Source organism: Brachyhypopomus gauderio, unplaced genomic scaffold, assembly GCF_052324685.1.
Source record: "Brachyhypopomus gauderio isolate BG-103 unplaced genomic scaffold, BGAUD_0.2 sc76, whole genome shotgun sequence".
NCBI lineage: Eukaryota > Metazoa > Chordata > Actinopteri > Gymnotiformes > Hypopomidae > Brachyhypopomus > Brachyhypopomus gauderio.
In genome coordinates, this window is record NW_027506897.1 from 344,080 (window position 1) to 361,329 (window position 17,250).

The 17,250-nt window shown below is 41.6% G+C and overlaps 1 protein-coding gene across 5 annotated transcripts in view; it reads right to left on the reverse strand.

The window, feature by feature from the left end:
• LOC143491503 (NACHT, LRR and PYD domains-containing protein 3-like) overlaps nt 1-17,250 on the reverse strand; it is a 185,195-nt gene that overhangs the window by 78,764 nt on the left and 89,181 nt on the right. The gene's annotated exons all lie outside the window — the stretch shown is intronic.

A 17,250-nucleotide genomic window follows, 5' to 3' on the forward strand; every position in this document is an offset into this window, starting at 1 on the left:
TCGCTGTAACGAGTTGTTGGCTGCTTCAGTGCGGTTTAACTCTCGTGTGTTACAGCGCGAACGAGCCAGAGACAGGAATACCCCTGGCGCTGTGGGAACAAGGAGGTCTCGTCGCAGACCCAAGAAAGCGCAGCCACTTTCAGTTTCAGCTGGCTTTTGCGACGAGACTCCTAGTGAGCGCTGTGAGTCTGCCCTGTTTTGCAAACACCGCAGGGAGGAGCAACCTGTGGTGCAAGCAGCGGGCAGACGGAACGAGTGCACAGACGAGCGTTTGCTTAACCCTCGGTTGGCTCTCAATGGCCACTGCGGGCTCCCGGCACCTCAGAGGAGGCGGAGCCATCGCAGAGAGAGCCACCGAGGGGCTTGTATGTCTGTGTGTTCTTCCAGGTTCACCCAGGACCCCGTGGAGGAGGACCTCCCTCCGCTACTCCCAGAAGCCACTCCCCGAAGGCTCCCCAAGAATTTTTTGGGGGGAGTAGTGGCCACTCACCCCGAGAGTGGCCGGCTCAGACCTGGGATGACGTCAGTATGGCGGCTCTGCCCCCCGAGGACGTCAGTATGGCGGCTCCGCCCCCGAGGATGTCAGTATGGCGGACCCGCACGTCAGCGGCCTGTTCCCGTGACACGAAGGAGGTCCACGCCGGTTCCTGTACCCGCGACCCAGGAGGGGTCGTCCACGCCGGTTCCTGTCCCCGCAACCCAGGAGGGGTCATCTACGCCGGTTCCTGTCCCCGCTGCCTGTCGGCAGTCGTCTACGCCGGTTCCTGTCCCCGCTGCCCGTCGGCAGTTGTCTACGCCGGTTCCTGTCCCCGTGACCCAGGAGAGGTCGTCCGCGCCTGTTCCCACTGCCCGCCGCCCGGCCGCGCCTGTCCCCCCAGAGATTGTGCTGCCCGCGTATGGGCATGGACTCAATGTACTCCCTGCTCTGCCTTGTAATCCTGCCTCTGTTCCCTTGTTCCCCATGCTCCCCGCCCTGTCCCTGGTTTTGTTTTGGTTCCTGTCCTTGTGGTGTGTGGTGTGTCTGTCAGGGTCTGTCTTCCTGTTCCCGTGTCTGTTTCCTGTGGTGTTATCTCTGTCCCTGTCCCCGTGTCGGTTCCCCGAGTCATAACCCACTTTGTTCCTGTCCCGGTCTCTGTTGTCCATAGTGTCTTTGCCTCCGTGTATGCCTCTGCCCTGTCCCCTGGCCCCACTCCCGTGTCTGTCCCCGGTCCTGTCCTGTCCAGCCCTGCTCCTGCTCCTTGCCCTGTCCGGTCTCCCTGTGCCCCGTGTACCGCCTTGCCCCAGCCCAGCTCCTGGCCGGTCTCTGGTTCCCCTGTCTCTGTCCTGCCACTGTCTCCTTGTCCTGCTTTGTCCTGTCCTGGTCCGTTTCCCTGTCCTGTTTGCCCTTGCGTGCCCCGGAGTGGCACGCTTTGAGGGGGGGTACTGTCACGTACGGCTACGCCCCCTCCCCTCGCTGTCGCTCCAATGTCTCTGTTATCGTGGTTCTGTCATTCCTTGCCTGTTAGCCCCGACTTGCTTGTTTGTTGCCCTGGTCTCTGTCTGTCTACCACGCCCGTGTCTTGATCCTTGTCACCTGTGTCTAGTTAGTCCGCTGTCCATATAATCCCTATGATTCCCCAGTCTAGTTATCCGTGGTTTTGTCTATCTGTCGGTTTGGGCGTTGTTCTGTTAGCCTGTTCAACTTCCTGGTTCGTGAGTCTTCCCTGTTCTCATCTTAAGATGTTGGTTCATGTTTCGTGTCTGGATTGCCTGCCTGCTATGACCCCTGCCTGTCTGTACGACTCTGAGTTTGGTATTCCCGTGAATAAATCTTGCTCTCCTCAGCGTTTGTGTCCGTCTCCTCGCTCCGCAGCGCAAGTTGCGTTACAATATGCTGGTCTGCTTTGTCCTGTATAGTGTGTTCTATGAAGGACTTTGTATTGTATAAGTTGTAAGGGGTTTTTACTTATTTTGAAAATATTTGTACATATATCTGTCCAAAAGTGTTGATCTGGATTAATAGAGAGATCTCGTTCCCATTTTGCTATCGGGAAGTAAATTGAGTCATCAAATTTAACAATAATTTATATAGTTTTGATAATAATTTAGGAGTATATAGATTTAAAAATTCAGTTACCCATACTGATATTTCTAGATTCAGTTGATTTGCGGTTGAATCTCTGTTGAATGATTGATTTCAATTGTTGATATTCGAGAAATCTACTGTTGTTTATTCCATATTCTGATATAAGTTCCTGTTATGTAACAAAGTTCCCATCTTTAATAACATGTTCTAAATTTTTTATTCCCTTATCATGCCATGATGTGAAATGTAGTACTTTCGTATTCTGACAAATGTCTGGATTGTTCCAAATGGGTGTTAGTTTGCATGGGATGAGTGGAGATTGAGTTAATTTTAGAAATTCCCACCAGGCTGTCAGTGAGGTATTTATATTAAGGCTTTTAAAACAGTCCTGATGCCTAATATTGGAGCTAATGTAAGGTAGGTCTGAGAGTTTTATTTTCCCACAGAATGCTTGTTCTAGGTCCAACCATGGGCTGTCTATTAAGTCGTATTTTATCCATTTTAAAATGTACTGTAATCTATTGGCTAAGAAATAATTATAAAAATTTGGTAGTTCTAAGCCACCATTGAGTTTTGACTTTTGCAAGGTTTTCAGACTTATTCTTGGTGGCTTGTTTTCCATAGGAATTTTGAGATGTTTGAGTCTAAGGACTTAAACCAAGCAGCAGAGGGTTTATTTGGGATTAATGAGAATAGATATGACTCTTGGTAGAACCATCATTTTAATGGTAGTGATTTTCCCCATGAGTGATATAGGTATAGTGTTCCAACGTGTGAGATCATCTTCTATTGTTTTTAATAGAGGGATATGATTTAACTGCACTAAGTCTGAAAGTTTAGCGGAGACATGTATGCCTAAATATCTAATGTTACCTGATTGTAGTGGAGTGGTGGTCGTATTCTGAAAACTACAATTTATAGGCAAAACTGTTGATTTACCCCAGTTGATGGAATATTCTGTTATAGAAGAGAAGCTGTCTATAAGTTTGATTGTATTTGGAAGAGAAGTTTGTGTGTTCTGTATGAAAAGTAACACATCATCTGCGTAGAGACTTATCTTATGGTTTGTGGTTCCTGTGTTAATTCCTGTAATATTTGCATTCTGTCGAATTGCTGCTGCTAATGGCTCAATGAAGAGAACGAAAAGTGAGGGTGATAGTGGGCAGCCCTGCCTGGTACCCCTCTGCAGAGTGAAGCTTTGTGAGGTGATATCATTTGTCCTAACCTGTGCATTAGGAAAGCTATGTAAGGTTTTGATCCAGTTTATGAAGGATGAGCAAAATCCAAATTTGTGTAGAACTGCTAATAAATATTTCCAGTTTACACGGTCAAATGCTTTTTCTGCGTCTAAAGATACAATGGTAGTGTCTAATTTGGTAATTGTGCAGTAATCTATTATGTTTATTAGTCTGCGTGTATTGATGGCAGATTGTCTACCCTTGATAAAACCTGTTTGGTCTGGATGTATTATAAGTGGGGTGATTTTCTCTAATCTTCTGGCAAGTGCTTTGCAAATAATTTTAAGACCTACATTTATGAGTGAAATGGGGCGATAGCTGGAAGGAAGTGTAGGGTCTTTGTCTGGCTTAACCCTGGTAGGATCCAAGCCTTTTCGTCACCCTTGGGGTCAAGCTGGGTGTGGGGGACCCATTGCAATTTTTGTTAAAATAATCAGCAGATTCAGCCCAATTGCAAGTAAAATAAACAATACATTTGTTAAATTAGTTTGCTCTCTTATTTATTTATTAGTTACTTTTTTATTAAAATGTAAGGTTTTGATCCAGTTTATGAAGGATGAGCAAAATCCAAATTTGTGTAGAACTGCTAATAAATATTTCCAGTTTACATGGTCAAATGCTTTTTCTGCGTCTAAAGATACAATGGTAGTGTCTAATTTGGTAATTGTGCAGTAATCTATTATGTTTATTAGTCTGCGTGTATTGATGGCAGATTGTCTACCCTTGATAAAACCTGTTTGGTCTGGATGTATTATAAGTGGGGTGATTTTCTCTAATCTTCTGGCAAGTGCTTTGCAAATAATTTTAAGATCTACATTTATGAGTGAAATGGGGTGATAGCTGGAAGGAAGTGTAGGGTCTTTGTCTGGCTTAAGAAGTACGCTAATGTTGGCAGAATTCATGTCTGGGGACAGTATGTGATTATTTTGAATTTGAGTGACCATTCTAAAAAAGGTTGGTTCTAGCACCGACCATAATTCTTTGTAGAATTCTACCGGAAATCCATCTGGTCCTGGAGCTTTGTTATTTGGTAGCTGCTGTAGGGCTTCATGTAATTCGGGCAGAGCAAGTGGTGAATCCAGTGCAACAACTTGTTCGTTTTCCAGCTTTGGGAGATTTATATTATTAATAAATTCTTCAATAGCTGATTCAAATCAAATCAAATCAAGGTTTATTTGTATAGCGCTTTTAACAACTCAAGTTGTCACAAAGCAGCTTTACAGGATTTACAAGGTTAACAACACTATGGGTCCAGAACCCTAATGAGCAAGCCAAAGGCGACAGTGGCGAGGAAAAACTCCCTATGATGGTGGGGGAAGGAAGAAACCTTGGGAGAACCAAGGCTCAAAAGGGAACCCATCCTCCATTGGGCGGCCCGTTAACACACAAATACCACAATTACAGACAAATAGACAAGTCACACACAAATCACACAATCAGACTAAGTGAAAGGTAAAAATGAAAGTTCTGGGCTTCGATATTGTCACTGTAAAAGTCTGTTGATGAGCGCCAGGCCTTCATTCCGTGTCAGAGCAGCGATGCCGGCACTGTAGGCTCCAACTGCAGTGTCACTCCCCAGGTGAACCCCGGCATCAGCACTTCCACCGGCAGCCAGACCATCCCCCAGGTGCCTGTATCCAATCGTCTTGGGTAGAGCCATGCAAGAAGATAGACAATACAGACTGAGTGGACATGAATTTAAACCACCATTGATTTAAATGTACGTAGCTCACGTGCCATTGATGAGCATGTCGCTCCGGCAGACTAATCTATAGCAGCATAACTAAAGGGAGGGGTTCAGAGGTGACCACAGGCATGAGGGCTCACTAAGACATTGCTTTCCAGTCAAGTCATTGTCACAAATGGAGTGATGCCATGACACAGCTGGATGACAGCATCAACATCTCAGATCACCAGAAATCTCAACGTCTGGGGGCCCCCAAGCCCCTACACCTTACAAGGGGAAAATTAGATGAAGGCTTGATTAAACAGGTGAGTCTTAAGTCTAGATTTAAAGATTGGAACTGTGTCATAATCTCGGATTGGAGCTGGAAGGCTATTCCATAATTGAGGGGCTTTAAAAGAGAAAGCTCTCCCTCCGGCTGTAGTTTTACTAATTTTTGGAACTAGGAGAAATCCAGCATTTTGGGAGCGCAAAGGGCAAGATGGGTTGTAGTATTCAATGAGTTCACTCAGATATTGTGGGGCAAGACCATTTAACGCCTTATAGGTTAACAGGAGAACTTTAAATTCAATGCGATATTTAACCGGAAGCCAGTGTAATGCGGCGAGAGTGGGACTAATATGATCGAATTTCCTAGTCTTGGTTAGGACTCTAGCTGCGGCATTTTGTACAAGTTGTAGCTTCTTTATGGACTGTTTAGAGCATCCAATTAGAAGACTATTACAGTAGTCCAATCTCGACGAGACAAAAGCATGGACCAGTTTCTCTGCATCAGCTAATGAAAGTAAGTGTCTCAGCTTGGCGATATTACGTAAATGGAAAAAGGCAGCCTTAGTGACATTGCATATATGTCTGTCAAATGAAAGATCAGAATCAATAGTGACACCTAAACTTTGTGCAGTAGATTTAGGTGTTACTGAAAAACCATCTAGGGTAAGGGGAATTTTAGCCCAATTGCTTCTAACAGCTTTAGGCCCGAGAATCAGTACCTCAGTCTTGTCAGAGTTTAGTTTAAGAAAATTAGACACCATCCAGTTTTTAATATCCTGGATGCAGTTCTCAATCTTAAGAGTTGTGGTGATATCATCTGGATTAGAAGAAATATACAACTGAGTATCATCTGCGTAGCAATGGAAACTAATACCATGCCTACGAATGATAGTGCCCAGTGGTAGCATATATAATGAGAATAATATGGGGCCCAGTACAGATCCTTGTGGGACACCATACTTTACTTTAGAATGCTCTGAGCATTCGTTATTTACTAGCACAAATTGGTAACGATCTGTCAGGTATGACCTGAACCAGGAGAGTGCTCGACCTCTTATGCCAATGAGTGTCTCCAGTCTATTAAGTAGAATATTATGATCAATGGTGTCAAAAGCAGCACTGAGGTCTAGCAGTATGAGAAAAGAAATGTGTCCTTTATCAGAGGATATTAACATAACGTTCACTACTTTAGTTAGTGCCGTTTCAGTGCTGTGATGAGCTCTAAATCCAGACTGAAATAACTCTAGGACATGTTCTGTCTGTAAGAAGAAAGAGAGTTGTGAAGAAACTACTTTCTCTAATATTTTGGATATGAATGACAGATTAGAAATTGGCCTATAGTTGGACAGTTCTTGGGGGTTAAGACCAGGTTTTTTAATTAGCGGCTTGATGGCTGCAAGTTTAAATGAACTGGGAACGTAGCCCAGGCTCAGAGAATAGTTTATTATAGTAAGCAACGGTTCTACATTGCTATGCAGTAATTCTTTAAGTAGATGGGTTGGTAAAGCATCTAGTATGCATGTGGAGGGTTTAGCAGATTTCACCAGTGAAATAAGCTCCTCACAACCAATTGGGGAGAAGGACTCTAACAGGGCATCAGAGCTGACCAGACAGCTGTCAAGGTGCATTGGCATGTTGACAGGCTCTGAGATAGCACTACTAATTTTTTCCCTAATTTTATCAATCTTATCATTAAAGAATTTCATAAAATTGTTACTGCTACACTCTAGTGGAATAAGAGAATTGATTTGTTTGTGACTCCTAGTAAGGCTGGAAACAGTTTTAAAAAGGAGTCCTGAATTGTTTTTATGTTTTTCTATTAAGGCCGATAAGTATAAGGACTTTGCCGTATGGAGGGCATGCTTATATTCAATAAGGCTGCTTTTCCACAATAGTCTATACACTTCTAGCTTCGAATTTCGCCATTTACGCTCCAGGATCCGCGCTGCTCGTTTGAGGCTACGCATGTGCTCATTGTACCATGGCGCTATTCTTCGCTCTGTGGCTCTCTTATAGCGTAATGGTGCAACTTTGTCTAAAGCTGTACGAAGGGAAGTCTCGACGTGCTCTGTGAAACGCTCTAGTCCTTCCGGAGCTACAAGTGGATCAAGTGGATCAGTAAAATATCAGTGAGAGTGGCTATGGTGCTGGGTGTTATAGTTCGTTTAAATTGGTAGCGGGGTGGTCGATGAACACAGTCAGTTAAACACAACTCGTACCTTATGAGGCTGTGGTCAGAAACAGCCTCACTCTGTGGAAGAATTGCTAAACTGGATATGTCAATACCAAATGACAAGACCAAGTCTAAAGTATGACTACAGTTATGCGTAGGACCCACCACATTTTGAGTGACACCCATTGAATCAAGAATTGCTTGAAAATGAATGCTAAAAGAGTCACACAGATTTTCAAAATGGATATTAAAATCACCAACTATAATCACCTTATCGGCTGATAACACTACATGAGACAGGAAGTCTGAAAACTCCTGCAAGAACTCAGAGTATGAACCAGGGGGGCGGTAAATAGTAATTAATATAAACGACTGCAACGCTTTGTTGCTTGTTACATTTAAAACATTTGATACAGTGAGGATGAGGTGTTCAAAAGAATTAAACTTGAAGCCAAATTTTTGTGAAATACCTATATCAGAGTCATATATTGTGGCAACCCCACCTTCTCGACCATTTGGACGGGGGTTATGGACATATCTATAGCAAGAGGGAGAAGCTTCATTTAGGGCCATATAGTCATCTGGTCGGATCCAGGTTTCCGTCAAGCAAAGCATGCTTAGATTATGATCGGTAATCATTTCATTAACAAGCAATGCTTTAGATGACAGGGATCTAATATTTAGTAGTTAAATTTTGTCTACTAACTTTACGAGAATTATATTTTGGTACTCGAGGAACAGACACAGTTTCAATCTGATGTGACCTAGGTGACGTCTCTTTGCAGCTCGCAGACAGTCGGTTTAGCCTGTGTGTCTGCTGCCTGGCCTCGGCTCTGGTTTGTCAATCCCTATTAACTATTCCTACACTACCACTATTAAGCCTAGCAGATATGCTACGGGAAATGAGAGCAGCACCCTCCCAAGAGGGGTGAATTCCGTCTCGCTTCAAAAGGCCAGGCCTGCCCTCAAAACGTGTCCAGTTATCTATATAACCCACTTTGTTATCTGAGCACCATTTAGACATCCAGCGGTGTAACGCCCATAACCTGCTGTAGGTTTCAGCGCCACGCCGAACTGGGATGGGACCAGAGCATATTACAGTGTCTGACATCGTCCCCGCTAACTCACATACCTCTTTAACATTATCTTTAGTGATCTCAGACTGTCTCAATCCCACATCATTGGTGCCGACGTGTATAACTATCTTTGAATATTTACGTTTAGCCAGCACCTTTAAATTAGCCCTGATGTCAGGCGCTCTAGCCCCCGGGATACACTTAACTATGGCCGCTGGTTTCTCTAAACTAGTTGCTACATTCACGTGTCGCAGCTGTGAATCTCCTATCACCAGAGCTCTTTTAACAGGTCGCTCAGTCGGTGTATTACGGAGAGGGGCAAACCTGTTTGACACGGGAACCTGAGACGAACGGTGCTCAGCCCTACGGTTATGCCGCCGAGACGTCACCCATTCGCCCCGCTGCGAGGGCTCTAAAGCCGGAGCTGAGGGCTCGCTAGCTACAGCTGTGCAACCCGGGCCTGCTACGCTATCTACGCTAGCTGCTACGCTATCTACGCTAGCTGCTACGCTAGCTACGCTAGCTGCTACAAACTCTCTGGGACTTTCTAAAGCCCAGATGCGCTCCTCTAAAAGCGAAATCTTCTCCGTCATACTCATAACTAACCTACACTTCACACAAATAAAATTATTATTATCACTACTGACGGAAGAAGAGTAGCTATACATGCTACACTCAACGCAAGCAACAAGTGACTCAGACATGGTGAATACTTAGCTTCGGTTAAGATGTCAAAATGTCGGAGATGTTTCCAGTCGAAGAGAGTAGTCAACTGTCTTGATAGTAGCAGTACTACCTGTAATAGTTGTAGCGTCAGCAGGAAGCAGCATCTTCACTTCACCAGATCAGATGAATCAGATGGACTAATCTGTGATGTATATAAAGCTTTATAAAACTCTTTAAAAGCTTTATTTATTTGTTGTGGGTCGTGAATAACGACGTGGGTCGTGTTACCTGTTGAGTTCTTAATAGAGGAGATGGTTGTTTTTTCCTTATTAAGCTTTAACTGATTAGCAAGGAATTTTCCAGATTTATTGCCATGTTCAAAATTCTGCCAACGCAGTCTTTGCAGTAAAAATTGTGTCTTTTTATCTATTATTTCATTTAATTCCAGTTTAAGTTTCCTCAGCTTGTTCAGTGTGTGTTCTTGTGGTGAAGCAGCATGGGCAGCTTCTAAAGATTTTATTTTTCCTTCCAATTCTAATACCTGTGTTTTTTCTGTCTTTTTCTTATTTGAGCAGTAGGATATTATTTTCCCCCGCATTACTGCCTTCCCTGCTTCCCAAAGAACACACGGTGAGGTACCTGGTAGATCGTTATATTCTAAATGTTGCCCATTTTTTTTTTGAAGTAATTAATGAAATCTTGTTCCTTAAGTAATGATGTATTTAATCTCCAGTTCCTAGTTGCTGGTGTGGTTCTTTTCTGTGTCAAAGAGAGAGAGACCGGTGCATGATCACTGATAGTGATAGGATGAATATGGGTGTCTTTGACATCTGTCATAATGGAATTGCTAACTAAGAAGTTGTCTAAACGAGAATGTGAGTGGTGTACTGAAAAGAAGGTGTAATCCCGAAGAATGGGGTGGTGTGAACGCCACGCATCAGAGAGCCCAAAATCGTTCATGTATTGTTTTAGAGCAGGGCTATTCAACTGGCGGCCCGCCAGTTGATCCCTCCCCCCCCCCCCAACAAATTTCGTTCGCCCCCCCTGCTCAAAAAATTTCTGGCCCACATGTCAGAGCTCTCTGCCAAATATGGCCCGTTGAAATATATAGTTGAATAGCCCTGTTTTAGAGTGTCTGCAGACTGCCAGTTCCTTTGTCTCACTGCTGTACTGAGCCTGTCGATATCTGGATCAAGTACCAAGTTGAAGTCTCCTCCTATTATTAGTTTGGTGTCAGAGTGATTAGAGAGTGCAGTGAAAATATTGTGGAAAAAGGAGGGGTCGTCAACATTCGGTCCATATATGTTAGCAAAACATAAACGCATATTTAGAATGGACAGGTTAAGTATTATGTATCTACCATCTGGATCTGTTATATTGTTGCTAATGGAAAAGTTTATCCTTTTGTTAATTAATATGGCCACCCCCCTTTTGTTTTGAGTTGTAACAGGCTGAGTACAAGTGTGGGAACTGAGGAGAGGTCAGTGTGTATGTAGGTGTTTTGGACATATGTGTTTCCTGTAGAAAGACAATATCTGCCTGTAAGTCGTTTAGCCGATTAAAAATGTTCATTCTCTTTACCCTCGAACCAGTTCCACGTACATTCCATGTGACAAATTTCAGTGAACTCATGTTAAAACTACTTGTTTGAGTGTTGGATGGTTGCTAATGGTGTGTGTGTTGCACATCTGTGTTGTATGCCTGTGTTGAATGTTTCGTGTATGTGTCTGCGCTATATGCCTGAGTGTGTGTGTGTCTGTGCCTGCATGAGTCGGTCGTGTGTGTGTCTCCTGTGTGTTAGTGTGAGATTGTGATATATGTCTACGTGTGTGTCTGTTTTGCATACCTGCCTGCATGTGCGTGTGTGTGCATACAATACATTGCAGTCTTGAAAGTGGGTGAACAAATTGCTGGGTTAGTGTAGAAAGAGAAAAGGAGAGGGGAAGCAAAAAGGAAAAGGTGACGTACACTGAAAATGCATATACAACAAAAAAAGTTTAAACAACTAAGACTCATGACGGATAACATACGGTATGGTGCTAATTAGACCGGCATTAGTTATTTAAACTTAGACTTTTATTGTTCTAGGCGAAAAGTAATGTGTCATAAGGAGTTGGCGCCGGTGTCGGTGTTGATACAGTTCACCTGTTTAGAACAGCCATGGTGTTGTGTTGGTGTCGCGGTAGAGTTGACCGTTCACGTAGAGTTTATCCACTGATATTACAGCCCAGGAACCTGATTAGATGAAACTCTTGCGGATGGGAAACAAGACCTTGCGTCGCTCCAGGATTTCTTTGGGGAACTGGTCGTTAATACTGAAGTTGGTTCCCTTCAGCTCCCGGCCGCGGCTCTTCAGCAGTTCTTTATGCTTGAAGTGTTCAAATTTTGCCACGATCGGTCTGGGTCTCCGCGCATCTGGCTGTTTCCCCCCAGGCGGTGAACGCGGTGAAAGCTGATGGTTTTGACGGTTGCCTTTGAGATTTTAAGGTGAGTTTGCATAAATGTTTTTACCGTGGTCTCGGGGTCTTCGTCCGCCTTCTCCGGGATACCTGCAAATATAAGATTGTCTCTCATACTGCGGGACTGGAGATCGATGACCGTTTCCTTTATTTTTTTGTTTTCTTCAGAGAGTCGGGTCATTCCCTCGGTGAGCGATTTCACAGACTCTCTAAGAACCGTGTTTTCAGCCGCGAGTGCTTCCACTTGCTGCTGGCTAAACTCCACCGACTCACGCAACGCCTGAAACTCTTGGTGGAGAATTTCCACCAGCGCCAGGCGCACGTCAAACCTGGACAGTTTGGTGTTGATGGACTCCAGGATGTCCGCTGTGTTACAGGTGTGTGGGGAAGCCGCTCCCGGGGAAGCTTCGGCACGGCTCCTCTTGGTGGATGGCGTCTTCTCTGCTTTGCTCATGATAATTCTTTCAAAGCAGTCGTCTATATACGTGAGTATATTGTCCAAATCTCCACGGTGCTCCAGAATGGTTGAATTCGTTTATATTAGGGGTGGGCATAGATTAATTTTTTTAATCTAGATTAATCTCACTGAAATCTTGAAATTAATCTAGATTAATCTATATTAAAATGGCTCATAATGCGTGCTACCCAAGTAATGACTAAAAGTCAGTTTTTGAGATAGGATTTCTTAATACAGAGGGTGACCAGGGGCTCATCCCCTGTTTCCAAAATGCATCAATGACTGCTTGAGGAAGCTGTTCTACTTTGATACTTGAAGAAAAAAAAAACATGCTCAATAAAATGTAGGCTACTAGTGTTCAACGGTTTATTCAGTTAAACATGAATTTGTAAGCCTACATACTACAATAAATAACATGTTTATTCAGCTAAACATAATATTTGAAATGTAAGCCAACATTTAGTACATTTAACCTCACGGACATAATTTTCAAAAGTCAGTTTTGGTCCTCTGTACACTGTAAAAAAAAATCCAAATTTTATGGAAAATAACTGTAAATATTTAATGTATTTTAACATTTTTTCCAATTGTATGCAAAACTTTGTAAAATTACAGACATTATTTGTAATTTGACAAAATGTCTTTTATTTTAAGTATTATGACAATAATTACAAGTTACATGCTTTTCTCGTTTTTTAACGGAAGTATTACAGTATTATTTATACGGTATTTTTCTGCTTTCTTAAATTATATACAGATTCATGTATAATTACAGCAATTATCTGCAATTAAACATTTGGTTGATTATATAAAGGTTTATGTCTGTAAGAACTAAAAAGTTTTTTTCTCTGTCATTTTAATCAAAATCTTATGTCTTTTGGCACTGCTGGTTTAAACATGATTTTCAGTGTCAGAAATGAATGTGGTTTTCACAGTATTAGCTTACATGTATCAATACTCGTATTTTGATTGTTAGGTGTCCTCGTAATTCAGAGGATCCATTGATGTTCAGGAGAAATATGTACACAGATCAAAACATATAGGGTCTGGACATATTAATTTGCTACAGAACGTGATGGTAATTGATTTGATGAAGTAAAAAAAAAAACAATTTCTGCAATTGAAAATCATGATTATGCTAATTTTTATGATGATTACAGAATGAAGAGTGACTTCTCAATGTCAATTCAGACATTAGATTTTTACATTGGCATGTCTAAAGTATGTAACAGTAGTAATGGCTGTAGGAGACTTCTGTTGATTGTTCCATCTCTATTGATGTCGGTTCTCATTTTAGTTCTTGTGCAGTCATTGGCAATAGAAAATGGCCGTTTGTTTGGGTGCTAGAGTTTTAAAAGAAACATTTCTAAACACTGGGTCTCTTGAACATAACCAAGGAAATAACCTGTAACACACTGAGAGACAGATGAACTGATATACTGGTAGACGTACATTGTAATGGAAAGTCTAATTTGCTAGGAACGTCACCGACTATTCTATCGCTAATGATTAATAGTCACATGAAATTTTGGGTGGCAGACATTATTGGGGTTTTTTTAAAAATCCACCTCTATCACGTTCTGTGGTGGCTGAATATTGTACCGTCAGCCAATGGGCAGCGTTGAGGGGTGGAGTCTACAGACTTCCCAGCAGGCCCTGCGGTGAGTTCCCCCTGTTTCCCTGGATGTGTGTTGTATGTGCGTTAGTGTTCTCCCCTCCCTTTAGTGGGTTGCTTATTAAATAACAGTTCAACATTGGTGTAATGGCTCATTCTTGTCCTTCTGACTCGAAGCCATTACAATATGTAATGAATATGAACAGACTTAAAACTGCTGTATTTTTTGTTAAAATCTTTCCAGATTAATGGAGAAAATCCTATGCAATTAAAATTCATCTTGCAGCTAGATTGTAATAATTAATTGTAATTGTAATAATTCAGTTAAAAGTTGTAAAACAATATTTCTCTGCAAAAATATTAGTGGTGTCACTTTTTTTAAAGTGCTTAATCATAATAATTCAGGGAAAAGTTGTATAACGATATTTCTCTGCAAAAATATTAGTGCTGTCACTCTATTAAAAGTGCTAAATCATAATAATCCAGGAAAAATCTGTAAAATAACGGTATTTCTCTGCAGAATGTTTAATGAATTTTTCTGTAAATTTATAGTTTTTCTACTTAATTTAAATCAGGGTTTTTACTTTTTTAAATCAGGGTTTTTTACAGGCCGCTGCTGCCAGTCGTTTACCATTTTTTTAGGACTTTTTTTTTTACAGTGGTTTTAACGGTTAAAAATAAACATTTAAATAGCGACGAATCTAGCGCTAGGACCATGCAGAAAACGACCGCTCCGAGCTCCGCTCCGGTAACACTTTACGTTCCTAAAAATGAATTTTCCGTGAAGCAAACCTGGCGACTTCGTGGCTGCATCCATGTAAAAACACGTACGATTTGTAATTCGCAGGTTTAAAAACTCATTCTCACCCCTACTGTGCAATTTGGTTAGGAATACAGCCGAGGTAAACTATCAAGTTGAAAGTCATCATAGTTTGCTTATCCATTTTGACCCAGTTCCCAACCCAACTTTAAGAATAGATTAACGGCGATAATTTTTATATCGCCCGATAAGAGTATCAAATTAACGACCGCCGTTAACGGCCCACCACTAGTTTATATGTATTAAGTTAGAGAAGAAGAAAAAAAATACACCTAGAGATGATGACTATTATTATTATTATTATTTTTTTTTTTTAGGTTGTCTTTAAATTAAGCTAGCGGATAATAAATATATTAACTGAAAGTTTGTTAGCAGCCGCCCGCCGCCATGTTCAAATGCTTCCGCCTTCTGCCGGTTTGCAGTCTGTTGTGCTACTCCGTCATACCCCTATATTCCTTTATATTTATTGCTTGTTGGTAGTATTTAAGTCATTTGCTTTTTATTTGTTTCTTTATTAGTGATACAATCAACCTGATGATTGATGATGCAGGGGGCACCAACCAAAATCTCGCCTAGGGCACCATATTGGTCAGGGCCGGCACTGATCAGAGATATAACATTACACATCAAATTTATCGCATCGTGTTTCCTCAAATTTGATGTTGACTCAACTGATAGCGCATTGTATAAATGTCCTTTTTACATAAATGTCCTTTTTACAAGTTTGTAATATAAACATTGGCTGTGAGGCCAGGGATGCTCTGTAGGTTTTTCTGTCACCATACTTTCTTGCTATGGTGGAGCAAGTTTGCGTATGTGATCACGTGACTGACCGGCTTCATTTGATTGGTCACTCATACTCAGGTGACGAGACGTCGGTCAGTCTTCTCACTGAAAAGACGAATTATTTACAAAACGAAAGTAACGGTAGCACGCGGCGCAAATCCAATTGTAACGGAGTAAAAGTCGCGTTTTTCTCAGCACATATTTACTCAAGTAGAAGTCTTTCATATTAAAACTACTCTTACAAGTAAATTTTTGTTCAAATAGCTACTTGAGTAAATGTAATGGAGTAAATGTAACGCGTTCCTACCCACCTCTGATTAACAAGCCCGAGTTAAGGTGCAATCTAACCACCAACTGATCAACGTTACCACGGAAACAGATTCACTGAACTACTTCAATCAAGCTTGATGACGCGGCCACACGGACTGAAACGAAGGTGATCAATTCTATGTTAAACCGTGAACGAGACTCTCATTCCTGGACTTCATATCCAGAAGGACGATTCCCAACACACCTGGACGACGTCGCTTTTATCAACGAGGAACCTGTGGTGGAAATTTCCTCCTAATTCCCTCCTAACACACACACACACACACACACACACACTAGATGCTGAGTCTTCACTGTAAATATACTGATCCCTGTTGATGCTGTTTGTTTTAGAATAGTTGGTTTTAAATAAATGTATCATTTATTTTCACCAAATTGTCTGTGTTGATGTCATTCAAAAGTGGTTGTTGCCAAAACCTCCAAAGAATTCACAGTTAAATCCTTCAAATACCAAAACATTAATTAACTTTTGTTGATGACTAATAATAATAATAATACATTTTATTTAATGGCGCCTTTCTTGGCACTCAAGGTCACCTTACATAATTTAATTTAACAAACAAATTAAAAATACACAATAAAATAAGTACAAAAATGAGACAGTGCAAGTACAATTCACAGGTCATAGGAAACTTTAAACAAGTGAGTTTTAAGTTTGATTTTAAAATGTGGCAATGAATCTGTGTTGCTGGGAGTGAATTCCAAAGGCGTGGAGCAGCACAACTAAATGCTCTGTTCCCCATAGTAGCAAGACGGACAGGTGGAATAGTGAGATAGATAGAAGAACAAGAGCTAAGGGTGCGAACTGGTGTAGCAATATGAAGGATGTCAAAGGTATAAAAGGGCAAGATTATGGAGAGCTTTGAAAGTTAAAAGGAGTACTTTATAATTACAGCGATGAGAAATGGGAAGCCAATGAAGCAGCTGTAAATCAGAAGTGATATGATGCATTGTAGGGGTCCGTGAAATGATACGAGCAGCTGAATTTTGTACTAATTGTAATTTATGAAGGGTTTTCTGAGGTAGACCAAACAAAAGAGAATTACAATAATCTAAACGATAAGTAACCAGACTATGAACCAAGATAGCAGTACAGTGATGATTAAGAGAAGGACGAAGACGATTTATATTTCGAAGATGTAAATAAGCTGACCGAGTGATATTATTAACATGAGAAACAAAAGAAAGAGTGAAACTGAGTGTGGCCAGAGAGATAAGAGCGGAACCAATGAAGAGGTATATTTTCAATGCCTAGAGAAGAGAGTCTGTTGAGGAGGATGCCGTGTGAAATTGTATCAAAGGCCGCAGTCAGATCAAGCAGAAGAAGTATAGATAGCAGACCAGAATCAGCAGCAAGAAGGAGATCATTGGTGATCTTCAGAAGTGCCGTTTCAGTAGTATGAAGTGGATGGAAACCAGATTGAAGTTGTTCATATAGATCATTATCGGCCAAATGAGCATGGAATTGAGCTGCAACTGTTTTTTCAAGAATTTTGGAAACAAATGGAAGATTTGAAATAGGCAGAAAATTATTAAGGTCATTTTGATCTAAACCAGGTTTTTTAAGTATTGGGGTTATAACAGCTGCTTTGAGAGCAAGGGGAAAGACAC